At 38.8% G+C, this 13174-nt stretch overlaps 1 non-coding gene across 1 annotated transcript; it reads right to left on the bottom strand.

Moving 5' to 3' along the window:
- Nucleotides 1–5565: 5565 nt before the first annotated feature.
- On the bottom strand, nt 5566–5669 carry LOC130958523 (small nucleolar RNA R71). Its single transcript, XR_009077640.1, has one exon. It is a non-coding gene; the product is annotated as a small nucleolar RNA R71 (small nucleolar RNA).
- Between the last annotated feature and the right edge of the window lie 7505 nt (nt 5670–13174).

Genomic DNA, 13174 nt, shown 5'->3' on the forward strand with positions numbered 1-13174 from the left:
GATCACAATTTCGCGCACCAGAGCTCCTCACTGATCCAGTCATTAAGGTAAATGCAAACCTCATAAGAGAATTTTATGCGAATGCGGTCCGATATGATAAGAAAGATGAGTCATATGCAAGCTTTGTGAGAGGAAAGTTGGTGGATTTTGGTCCAATGAGTGTCATGAGGGCACTGAAGCTACGGTCCATACAGTTTGAAAAAGAGAGTTATCACTCAAGATTGGACAACCCCAATTATGACCAAATTTTGAGGGACATTTGTGTACCCGGAGTTGACTGGGAAAGGGGTGCGGAAAGAAAACCAAAGTTCATCAAGAGAACAGATCTCACTCCTGAAGCCAAGGGGTGGTTTGAGCTAGTGAGGAGGTCTATTCTCCCAACTGCAAACAACTCGGAGGTGAATCTTAAGAGAGCAACAATGGTGCATTGTATACTGAAGGGAGGAGAAATCAAGGTTCATGAACTCATAGCAGAAGGCATTAGAAAGATGGCAGAAAAAGCGATTCAAGAGGAACGTTAGGTTACCCCAGCACCATTTACCGAATATGCAAGAAAGCTGGGGTGGTTTTTGAAGATGAGGATCCCGTGTGGATAAAGGAAGGCATTCCAATAACGGTCCGAAGGATGAATGCTGCCGCATCCCCCCTGCCTCAACGGAAGCAAAGGAAGAGGACAGCCCCTCAAATAGTGGAAGGACAAGTCGCAGAGAGGCAAGCACCACATACCTTGGACATGCACCAATTACAGGAAGCCATTGATGGCTTGTCTAGACAGTATTTGGAAAGCCAAGGAGCACAGAAAGAGCTTCAACTACAAATAATGGGGCAGCAAGAGGAAGCATTCTCAAGATGGACGACTCAGCAAAGTGAGTGGCAAAGGCAAATGATGGAACAGCAACTATGTCAAGGGCAACAATGGGGAGAAACATTCAACAGGATGAAACAAAAGAAAAATGAGCAACAAGAGTCCATCCAGAGGCTAATCAACATCCAAGCACATCAAGGGGCACATATACATGAGATGCATCGAAGACAAATAGAACAGGCAAAACTATTGGACGAGCAAAGGGCATTCGCAGAAGGAGTTTACATGAGCGAAACTGGGCATCATATAAACACTCAAGCCAGGCTCGGCTACATAGTAGGACAGCTGCCAATATTGCATCCAGGAATCGCCAAGTATGAAGAAATGAAGGATGAATTAGCACGAAAGGAAAGAAAAAGGGTAGAAGAGAGTCATGAATCAGTGAGGAAGGCACTTGAGGATTGGAAGCAAGCAAGATTGGCGCGGATGCGAGGAAATGCAAAAGGACACAAGGAGGACAAGCAAGGAAAAGAGCATGGACAACCACAAGAGTAAAAGGTGGTGGAGTTCCTTCTTTACTCCATCTTTTTCTATGTTTAAATAAGAAAGATCTTGGATGAAATAGGACATGCTTCCATGTTAGTTTGAACCTTTTCGATTCTTCATTTTAAGTCTATTGCTTAGGTCTATGATTTCTGGTTTAAGTGTTACTGCATCATACTATTACTTATTGTATGCTTGTCCTTTTGAATCAAATGAAAAAAAGAATGATTGTGTTTTAAAAAGACCAGAGTGGAGTTCATAATATGGAGTAATTTTCTGAATCTTTGGTATGATCATAAGTTAGCTAAGTTGGTTCAACCATAAGGTGGGAAGATGATGAGCGGATAATTTATACGCTTTTTGGCATTGTTTTTAGGTAGTTTTTAGTAAGTTCAAGCTACTTTTAGGGATGTTTTCATTAGTTTTTATGTTAAATTCATATTTCTGGACTTTACTATGAGTTTGTGTGTTTTTCTGTAATTTCAGGTAATTTCTGGCTGAAATTGAGGGACTTGAGCAAAACTTTGAAAAAGGCTGACAAAAAGGACTGCTAATGCTGTTGGAATCTGACCTCCCTGCACTCAAAATGAATTTTCTGGAGCTACAGAACTCCAAATGGCGTGCTCTCAACGGCGTTGAAAAGTAGACATCCAGAGCTTTCCAGAAATATATAATAGTCCATACTTTATTCAGAAATTGACGACGTAAAGTGGCGCTCAACGCCAAGTACATGCTGCTGTCTGGAGTCAAACGCCAGAAACACGTCACGACCCGGAGTTGAACGCCAGAAACACGCTATAACTCGGCGTTCAACTACAAAGGAAGCCTCAGCTCGTGGATAGATCAAGCTCAGCCCAAACACACACCAAGTGGGCCCCGGAAGTGAATTTATGCATCAATTACTTACCTCTGTAAACCCTAGTAGCTAGTTTATTATAAATAAGACTTTTTACAAGTGTATTAGTTGTCTTTTGACCACGTTTCATCTTTGGTCTCAATTTTGTTTTATTCTTCATCTTAGGGGGCCATTGATCACGTTTTGGGGGCTGGCCATTCGGCCATGCCTGAACCTTTCACTTATGTATTTTCAACGGTGGAGTTTCTACACACCATAGATTAAGGGTGTGGAGCTTTGCTGTACCTCAAGTTTCAATACAATTACTATTATTTTCTATTCAATTCTCCTTATTCTTATTCCAAGATATACGTTACACTTCAACTTGATGAATGTGATGATCCGTGACACTCATCATCATTCTCACCTATGAACGCGCGCGACTGACAACCACTTCCGTTCTACCTTAGGCCGGGCGCATATCTCTTAGATTCCCCAACAGAATCTTCGTGGTATAAGCTAGATAGATGGCGGCATTCATGGGAATCCGGAAAGTCTAACCTTGTCTGTGGTATTCCGAGTAGGATTCCGGGAATCCGGAAAGTCTAACCTTGTCTGTGGTATTCCGAGTAGGATTCTGGGATTGAATGACTGTGACGAGCTTCAAACTCCTGAAGGCTGGGCGTTAGTGACAGACGCAAAAGAATCAAGGGATTCTATTCCAACCTGATTGAGAACCGACAGATGATTAGCCGTGCTGTGACAGAGCATAGGACCATTTTCACTGAGAGGATGTGATGCAGCCATTGACAACGGTGATGCCCTACATACAGCTTGCCATGGAAAGGAGTAAGAAGGATTGGATGAATGTAATAAGAAAGTAGATATTCGAGAGGAGCACAGCATCTACATATGCCTATCTGAAATTCCTACCATGGAATTATATGAGTAACTATTTACTATTTTATTTTCTGTTTATTATTTATTTTTGAACTTATCATAAACCATTTAATCTGCCTAACTGAGATTTACAAGGTGACCATAGCTTGCTTCATACCAACAATCTCTGTGGGATCGACCCTTACTCACGTAAGGTATTACTTGGATGACCTAGTACACTTGCTGGTTAAGTTGAACGGAGTTATGATCACACGTGCCATTACCAGGGATTATTAAGATCCCAATTCATCATACCATGATCACTTTGGGGTATTTTTGATAGAGCCAATATTTAAATTTCATACAAGTACAAAAAGACCAACTTTGAGGATCACAATTTCGTCCACCAAGTTTTTGGCGCCGTTGCCGGGGATTGTTCGAGTTTGGACAACTAACGGTTCATCTTGTTGCTCAGATTAGGTAATTTTCTTTTCAAAAATTTTTTCAAAATTTTTCTTTTTCGTTTTTCCAAATTTTTTTTCGAAAAAAAAAATTAATAAAAATAAATAAAACAAAAAAAATTAATAAAATCATAAAATTCAAAAATATTTTGTGTTTCTTGTTTGAGTCTTGAGTCAATTTTTAAGTTTGGTGTCAATTGCATGTTTTAAAAATTTTACTTGCATTTTTCAAAAATTTCATGCATTCATAGTGTTCTTCATGATCTTCAAGATGTTCTTGGTAAATACTCTTTTTCGATCTTGATGATTTCTTGTTTTGTGTTGTTTGTTGTTTTTCATATGCATTTTTCGTTTGTTAGAGTCCATGCATTAAAGATTTCTAAGTTTGGTGTCTTGCATGTTTTCTTTGCATCAAAAAATTTTTGAAAAATATGTTCTTGATGTTCATCATGATCTTCAAAGTGTTCTTGGTGTTCATCTTGACATTCATAATGTTCTAGCATGCATCTTGTATTTTGATCCAAAATTTGCATGTTTTGGGTCATGTTTGTGTTTTTCTCTCTCATAATTAAAAATTCAAAAATAAAAAAATATCTTTTCCTTATTTTTCTCATAATTTTCGAAAATTTGAGTTGACTTAGTCAAAAAATTTTAAAATTAGTTGTTTCTTACAAGTCAAGTCAAATTTTCAATTTTAAAAATCTTATCTTTTCAAAATCTTTTTCAAAAATCATATCTTTTTCATTTTTTTTCTATCTTTCGAAAATTTTAAAAATCTTTTTCAAAATAATTTCAAAATCTTTTTTCTTATCTTTATATCAAATTTTCGAAAATTAGCTAACAATTAATGTGATTGATTCAAAAATTTGAAGTTTGTTACTTTCTTGTTAAGAAAGGTTCAATCTTTAAATTCTAGAATTATAACTTGTAGTTACTTGTTAGTTAAGTAATTAATTTTAATTTTAAAAATTAAATCTTTTTTAAACATATCTTTTTATCACATCTTCTTATCTTATCTTTTTATCATATCTTTTTCAAAATTTTATCTTTTTCGAAAATCAGATTTTAAAATATCTTATCTAACTTCTTATCTACTTATCTTTTCAAATTTGATTTTAATATCTTTTTCAACTAACTCTTTGACTTTGTGTTTGTTTCTTATCTTTTTCAAAACCACCTAACTACTTTTCCCTCTCTAATTTTTGAAAATATCTCATCTCTTTTTCAAAAACTCTTTTTGTTTTAAATTTTAATTTTAATCTTATCTTATCTTTAATTTTCGAAAATACTAACCTCTTTTTCAAAATTATTTTCGAAATTCTCCCTCTCTTTTCTTATTCTATTTAATTATTTATTTACTAACACTTCTCTTCACCTCTCTTCATCTAAAAATCCGAACCCATTCTTCTTCACTCTTCCCCCCTTTTCTTCTTCTACTAACATAAAGGAATCTCTATACTGTGACATAAAGGATTCCTCTTCTTTTCTTGTTTTCTTCTCTTTCATATGAGCAGGAACAAGGAAAAAGGCACTCTTGTTGAAATTGATCCCAAACCTGAAAGGACTCTGAAGAGGAAACTAAGAGAAGCTAAATTACAACAATCTAAAGGTAACCTTTCAGAAATATTAGAACAAGAGAAGGAGATGGCAGCCAAACCCAACAACAATAATGCAAGGAGAATGCTTGGTGACTTCACAAAACCAACATCAAAATTTGATGGAAGAAGCATCTCCATTCCTGCCATTGGAGCCAATAATTTTGAGCTTAAGCCTCAACTATTGTTTTAATGCAACAGAACTGCAAGTTTTATGGACTTCCATATGAAGATCCTTACCAGTTTTTAACTGAGTTCTTGTAGATTTGTGAGACTGTTAAGACGAATGGAGTTGATCTTGAAGTCTACAGACTCATGCTTTTCCCTTTTGCTGTAAGAGACAGAGCTAGAATATGGTTGGATTCACAACCTAAGGATAGTCTGGACTCTTGGGATAAGCTGGTCACGGCTTTCTTGGATAAATTCTTTCCTCCTCAAAAGCTGAGCAAGCTTAGAGTGGATGTTCAGACCTTCAAACAAAAAGATGGTGAATCCCTCTATGAAGCTTGGGAAAGATACAAGCAGTTGACCAAAAGGTGTCCATCTGACATGTTTTCAGAATGGACCATATTAGATATATTCTATTATGGTCTATCTGAGTTTTCGAAAATGTCTTTGGAACATTCTACAGGTGGATCTATTCACCTAAAGAAAATGCCTGAAGAGGCTCAAGAACTGATGAACGGATAATTTATATGCTTTTTGGCATTGTTTTTAGTATGTTTTTAGTATGTTTTAGTTAGTTTTTATTATATTTTTATTAGTTTTTAGTTAAAATTTAATTTTCTGGACTTTACTATGGGTTTGTGTGTTTTTCTGTGATTTCAGGTATTTTCTGGCTGAAATTGAGGGACCTGAGCAAAAATCTGATTCAGAGACTGAAAAGGACTGCAGATGCTGTTGTATTCTGACCTCCCTGCACTCGAAGTGGATTTTCTGGAGCTACAGAAGCCCAATTGGCGCGCTCTTAACGGAGTTGGAAAGTAGACATTCTGGGCTTTCCAGCAATGTATAATAGTCTATACTTTTCCCGAGATTTGATGGCCCAAACCGGCGTTCCAAATCAGCTCAAAACTGCCCGGCGTTAAACGCCTGAACTGGCACAAGAATGGGAGTTAAACACCCAAACTGGCACAAAAACTGGCGTTTAACTCCAAGAAAAGTCTCTACACATAGAAGCTTCAATGCTCAGCCCAAGCACACACCAAGTGGGCCCGGAAGTGGATTTTTATGTCATTTACTCATCTTTGTAAACCCTAGGCTACTAGTTCTCTACAAATAGGACCTTTTACTGTTGTATTTTCATCTTTAGATCTTTGAATCTTTGGATCCTTGATCATCTGGAGTCTTTTGATCACGTTTTGGGGGCTGGCCTCACGGCCATGCCTAGACCTTGTTCTTATGTATTTTCAACGGTGGAGTTTCTACACACCATAGATTAAGGTGTGGAGCTCTGCTGTTCCTCGAGTATTAATGCAATTACTATTGTTCTTCTATTCAATTCAGCTTGTTCTTATTCCAAGATATTCATTCGCACTCAAGAACTTGATGAATTTGATGATTATGTGACGCTCATCATCATTCTCACTCATGAACGCGTGCCTGACAACCACCCCCGTTCTACAAGCAAACAAGGCTTGAATGTTTATCTCTTGGATTCTTTAATCAGAATCTTCGTGGTATAAGCTAGAATTGATGGTGGCATTCAAGAAAATCCGGAAGGTCTAAACCTTGTCTGTGGTATTCTGAGTAGGATTCAATGATTGAATGACTGTGATGAGCTTCAAACTCCTGAAGGATGGGCGTTAGTGACAGACGCAAAAGAATCAGTGGATTCTATTCCAACCTAATTGAGAACCGACAGATGATTAGCCGTGCCATGACAGGGTGCGTTGAACATTTTCACTGAGAGGACGGGACTGTAGCCACTGACAACGGTGATGCCCAACATACAGCTTGCCATGGAAAGGAGTAAGAAGGATTGGATGAAGACAGTAGGAAAGCAGAGAGACGGAAGGGACAAAGCATCTCCAATCGCTTATTTGAAATTCTCACCAATGAATTACATAAGTATCTCTATCTTTATGCTTTATTCATATATCATTCATAACCATTTGAATCTGCCTGACTAAGATTTACAAGATGACCATAGCTTGCTTCATACTAACAATCTCCATGGGATCGACCCTTACTCGCGTAAGGTTTATTACTTGGACGACCCAGTGCACCTGCTGGTTAGTTGTGCGAAGTTGTGATAAAGAGTTGAGATTGCAATTGAGCGTACCATGTTGATGGCGCCATTGATGATCACAATTTCGTGCACCAAGAACTCATTAACATGGTTGCAAATAACCAATTCATGTACACTTCTGAGAAGAATTCCGTGAATAATGGGACACCTCAGAGGAAGGGAGTTCTTGAAATTGATGCTCTGAATACCATATTGGCTCAGAAAAAAGTGTTGACTCAACAAGTCAACATGATCTCTCAAAGTCTAAATGGATGGCAAAATGCATCCAACAGTACTAAAGAGGCAGCTTCTGAAGAAGCTTATGATCCTGAGAACCCTGCAATGGCAGAGGTTAATTACATGGGTAAACCTTATGGAAACATCTATAATTCATCATGGAGAAATCATCCAAATTTCTCATGGAAGGATCAACAAAAGCCTCAACAAGGCTTTAACAATGGTGGACGCAATAGGCTGAGCAATAGCAAGCTTTTTCCATCATCTTCTCAGCAACAGACAGAGAATTCTTAACAAAACACTTCTAATTTAGCCAATCTAGTCTCTGATCTGTCAAAGGCCACTTTCAGTTTCATGAGTGAAACAAGATCCTCCATCAGAAATCTGGAGGCACAAGTGGGCCAGCTAAGTAAGAAAGTCATTGAAACTCCTCCCAGTATTCTCCCAAGCAATACAGAAGAGAATCCAAAAGGAGAGTGCAAGGCCATTGATGTGATCAATATGGCCGAATGCACAAGGGAGGAGAAGGATGAAAATCCTAGTGAGGAAGACCTCCTGGGACGTCTCTCAAGCAAGAAGGAGTTTTCTATTAAGGATCCAAAGGAATCTGAGGCTCATATAGAGACCATAGAGATTCCATTAAATCTCCTTCTACCATTCAGGAGCTCTGAAGACTATTCTTCCTCTGAAGAGGATGAAGATGTGACTGGAGAGCAAGTTGCTCAATATTTAGGAGCTATCATGAAGCTGAATGCCAAGTTGTTTGGTGATGAGACTTGGGAAAGTGAACCTCCCTTGCTCATTAGTGAACTAGATACCTAGATTCAGCAAATTTTACCTCAAAAGAGACAAGATCCTGGCAAGTTCTTAATACCTTGTACCATAGGCACATTGACCTTTGAAAAAGCTCTATGTGATCTGGGGTCAGGGATAAATCTTATGCCACTCTCTGTAATGGAGAAGCTGGGGATCATTGAGGTACAACCTGCCTTGTTCTCATTACAATTGGCAGACAAGTCATTGAGACAAGCTTATGGAATAGTAGAGGACGTGTTAGTAAAGGTTGAAGGCCTTTACATCCCTGCTGATTTCATAATCTTAGACACTAGGAAGGAAGAGGATGAATGCATCATCCTTGGAAGACCTTTCCTAGCTACAGCAGGAGCTGTGATAGATGTCAACAGAGGTGAATTAGTCCTTCAATTGAATGGGGACTACCTTGTGTTTAAGGCACATGGCCATGCCTCTGTGACAAAAGAGAGTAAGCATGAAGAGCTTCTCTCAGTTCAGAATCAAGAAGAGCCCCCACAGTCAAACTCTAAGTTTGGTGTTAGGAGGCCACAACCAAACTCTAAGTTTGGTGTTAAGACCCCATATCCAAACTCTAAGTTTGGTGTTGGGACTATACAACATTGACCTGATCACCTTGTGGCTCTATGAGAGCCCACTGTCAAGCTATTGACATTAAAAGAAGCGCTTGTTGGGAGGCAACCCAATTTTATTTATCTAATTTTTATTTTATTTTATTTTATTGTTATTTTGTGTTTTATTAGGTACATGATCATGTGGAGTCACGAAAAAATATAAAAATTAAAAACAGAATCAAAAACAGCAGAAGAAAAATCACACGCTGGAGGAAGGACAGACTGGCGTTCAACGCCAGTAAGGAGCATCTGGCTGGCGTTCAATGCCAGAACAGAGCATGAATCTGGCGCTGAACGCCAGAAACAAGCAACATTCTCGCGTTTGAATTCCAGGAATGTGCCTTGAGAAAAGCTGGCGCTGAACGCCAGTAACAAACATGGAACTGGCGTTCACGCCAGAAACATGCTACACATGGGCGTTGAACGCCCAGAACGTGCATCACCTTGCCGTTTAAACACCAGAATGGTATGCAAAGGCATTTTGCATGCCTATTTGGTGCAGGGATGTAATTCCTTGACACCTCAGGATCTCCACAAGATCATCTCAGGATCTGTGGACCCCACAGGATCCCCACCTAACATATTCCCACCTCACCTCCTAATCCTATAACATTCTTCCCCATATCACACTTCCCAACAACTTCAATCTCTCTTTCCAATTACCCCCTTCACCACTCACATCCATCCACTCTTCCCCATAAACCCCACCTACCTTCAAAATTCAAACCACTTTCCCACCCAAACCCACCCTAAATGACCGAAACTATACCCTCTCCCTCCCTATATATACCCTTCCATTCTACTTCATTTTCACACAACACAACCCCCTCTTCTATACCTTGGCCGAAACCTACACTCCCCCTTGTCCTCCATATTTTCTTCTTCTTCTTCTTCTCTTCTTTCTTCTCTTGCTCGAGGGCGAGCAATATTTTAAGTTTGGTGTGGTAAAAGCATAAGCTTTTTGTTTTTCCATTACCATCAATGGCACCTAAGGCCAGAGAATCCTCTAGAAAAAGAAAAGGGAAGACAAAAGCTTCCACCTCCGAGTCATAGGAGATGGAAAGATTCATCTCCAAAAGCCATCAAGACCACTTCTATGATGTTGTGGCAAAGAAGAAGGTGATCCCTGAGGTCCCTTTCAAGCTCAAGAAAAATGAGTATCCGGAGATCTGACATGAGATCCGAAGAAGAGGTTGGGAAGTCCTAACCAACCTCATGCAACAAGTCGGAATCTTAATGGTTCAAGAGTTCTATGCTAATGCATGGATCACTAGGAACCATGATCAAAGTATAAACCCGAGTCCAAAGAATTATCTCACAATGGTTCAGGGGAAATACTTAGATTTTAGTCCGGAGAATGTGAGGTTGGCGTTCCACTTGCCCATGATGCAAGAAGATGTATGCCTCTACACTAGCAGGGTCAACTTTTATCAAAGGTTGGACCAAGTCCTAATGGACATATGTGTGGAAGGAGCTCAATGGAAAAGAGACTCCAAAGGCAAGCCAGTTCAACTAAGAAGACTGGACCTCAAGCCTGTGGCTAGAGGATGGTTGGAGTTCATTCAACGCTCCATCATTCCCACTAGCAACTAATCTGAAGTTACTGTGGATCGGGCCATCATGATTCATAGCATCATGATTGGAGAGGAAGTAGAAGTTCATGAAGTCATCTCCAATGAAATCTACAAAATAGCCGAAAAGCCCTCCACCATGGCAAGGCTAGCTTTTCCTCACCTTATTTGCCATCTATGTTACTCAGCTGGAGTTATCATAGAAGGAGACATCTCCATTGAAGAGGATAAGCCCATCACCAAGAAGAGGATGGAGCAAGCAAGAGAGACCCTCCACGGATCTCAAGAGATGCATGAGGAAGCTCATCATCAAGAAATCCCTGAGATGCCTTAAGGAATGCACTTTCCTCCCAACAACTATTGGGAACAACTCAACACTTCCTTAGAAGATTTGAGCTACAATGTGGAACAATTAAGGGTGGAACATCATGAGCACTCCATCATTCTCCATGAAATAAGAGAAGATCAAAGAGTAATGAGGGAGGAGCAACAAAGGTAAGGAAGGGACATAGAAGAGCTTAAGGACATTGTTGGTCCTTCAAGAAGGAGACGCCACTAAGGTGGATTCATTCCTTGTTCTTATTTCTTTCTGCTTTTCAGTTTTTATGTTGTGTTCATTTATGTTTTGTGTCTCTACTTCATGATCATTTAGTAACTATGTCTTAAAGCTATGAATAATTCCATTAATCCTTCACCTTTCTTAAATGAAAAATGTTTCTAATTCAAAAAGAACAAGAAGTACATGAATTTCGAATTTATCCTTGAATTTAGTTTAATTATATTGATATGGTGACAATACTTTTTGTTTTCTAAATGAATGCTTAAACAGTGCATATTTTTTATCTTGTTGTTTATGAATGTTAAAATTGTTGGCTCTTGAAAGAATGATGAACAAAGAGAAATGTTATTGATAATATGAAAAATCATGAAATTGATTCTTGAAGCAAGAAAAAGTAGTGAAAAACAAAAGCTTGCGAAAAAAAAACGAAAAAAAATGGCGAAAAAAAAATAGAAAGAAAAAAGAAAAAACAAGCAGAAAAATCCAATAGCCCTTAAAACCAAAAGGCAAGGGTAAAAAGGATCCAAGGCTTTGAGCATCAATGGATAGGAGGGCCCAAGGAAATAAAATCCAGGCATAAGCGGCTAATTCAAGCTGTCCCTGACCATGTGCTTGTGTCATGCAGGTCCAAGTGAAAAGCTTGAGACTGAGTGGTTAAAGTCATGATCCAAAGCAAAAGAGTGTGCTTAATAGCTCTGGACACCTCTAACTGGGGACTCTAGCAAAGCTGAGTCACAATCTGAAAAGGTTCACCCAGTTATGTGTCTGTGGCATTTATGTATCCGGTGGTAATACTGGAAAACAAAGTGCTTAGGGCCACGGCCAAGACTCATAGGTAGCTGTGTTCAAGAATCAACATGCTTAACTAGGAAAGTCAATAACACTATCCAAAATTCTAAGTTCCTAGAGAAGCCAATCATTCTGAACTTCAAAGGAAAAAAGTGAGATGCCAAAACTGTTCAGAAGCAAAAAAAGCTACAAGCCCCGCTCAACTAATTATAATTAATATTCATTGATATTCTGGAATTTATAGTATATTCTCTTCTTTTTATCCTAATTGATTTTCAGTTGCTTGGGGACAAGCAACAATTTAAGTTTGGTGTTGTGATGAGCGGATAATTTATATGCTTTTTGGCATTGTTTTTAGGTAGTTTTTAGTAAGTTCAAGCTACTTTTAGGGATGTTTTCATTAGTTTTTATGTTAAATTCACATTTCTGGACTTTACTATGAGTTTGTGTGTTTTTCTGTAATTTCAGGTAATTTCTGGCTGAAATTGAGGGACTTGAGCAAAACTCTGAAAAAGGCTGACAAAAGGACTGTTGATGCTATTGGAATCTGACCTCCCTACACTCAAAATGGATTTTCTGGAGCTATAAAACTCCAAATGGCGCGCTCTCAACGGCGTTGGAAATTAGACATCCAGAGCTTTCCAGAAATATATAATAGTCTATACTTTATTCGAGAATTGATGACGTAAAGTGGCGCTCAACGCCAAGTACATGCTGCTGTCTGGAGTCAAACGCCAGAAACACGTCACGACCCGGAGTTGAACGCCAGAAACACGCTATAACTCGGCGTTCAACTCCAAAGGAAGCCTCAGCTCGTGGATAGATCAAGCTCAGCCCAAACACACACCAAGTGGGCCCCGGAAGTGAATTTATGCATCAATTACTTACCTCTGTAAACCCTAGTAGCTAGTTTAGTATAAATAAGACTTTTTACTAGTGTATTAGTTGTCTTTTGACCACGTTTCATCTTTGGTCTCAGTTTTGTTTTATTCTTCATCTTAGGGGGCCATTGATCACGTTTTGGGGGCTGGCCATTCGGCCATGCCTGAACCTTTCACTTATGTATTTTCAACGGTGGAGTTTCTACACACCATAGATTAAGGGTGTGGAGCTCTGCTGTACCTCAAGTTTCAATACAATTACTATTATTTTCTATTCAATTCTCCTTATTCTTATTCCAAGATATACGTTACACTTCAACTTGATGAATGTGATGATCCGTGACACTCATCATCATTCTCACCTA

Source organism: Arachis stenosperma, chromosome 10 (genome assembly GCF_014773155.1).
Source record: "Arachis stenosperma cultivar V10309 chromosome 10, arast.V10309.gnm1.PFL2, whole genome shotgun sequence".
NCBI classification, from domain to species: Eukaryota; Viridiplantae; Streptophyta; class Magnoliopsida; order Fabales; family Fabaceae; genus Arachis; species Arachis stenosperma.